We start from the raw sequence: 693 nt of genomic DNA, 5'->3' as shown, positions 1-693 counted from the left end.
GAAGAGGTAACACTCATAAATATGTATGCACCAAATATGGGAGCACCCAACTATATAAAGCAAATCTTAATGGACATGAAAAATCTAATATCCAAGACCACAATCTTAACAGGAGACTTTAACACCCCCTTATCCAAAAAACATAGGTCAACCAGACAAAAAACTTAGCAAAGAAATAACAGAACTGAACCAGAGCTTGAAACAAATGGACTTGGTGGACAAATACAGAGTGTTCCACCCAAACACAGATGAGTATACATTTTTTTCAGCTACACATGGGTCATTTTCTAAAATAGACCACATACTGGTCCATAGGTCATGCTTAAGTATATGCAAGAAAACAGAAATTATGACATGCATATTATCTGACCACAGTGCAATAAAACTGGAAATAAATGACAAAAGAAACCAGAAAAAAATCTAAATACATGGAAATTAAATGATACCTACTCAGCAACCAATGGGTCACAGATGAAATTAAACAAGAAATTCAACAATATCTACAATTCAATGAAAATTCAAGCACAATCTATCAGAATTCATGGGATACGATGAAAGCAGCTCTCAGAGGGAAATTCATAGCTGTGAACTCACACACTAGGAAAACAGAATGGGAACAAATAAATACCCTAATGTTGCACCTTCAACAACTAGAAAAGGAAGAGCAAACCAAACCCAGAGCCCAAAGATGGG

Source organism: Octodon degus, unplaced genomic scaffold (genome assembly GCF_000260255.1).
Source record: "Octodon degus isolate 3935 unplaced genomic scaffold, OctDeg1.0 scaffold00067, whole genome shotgun sequence".
NCBI classification, from domain to species: Eukaryota; Metazoa; Chordata; class Mammalia; order Rodentia; family Octodontidae; genus Octodon; species Octodon degus.
Note: the sequence above shows the minus strand (reverse complement) of the source record.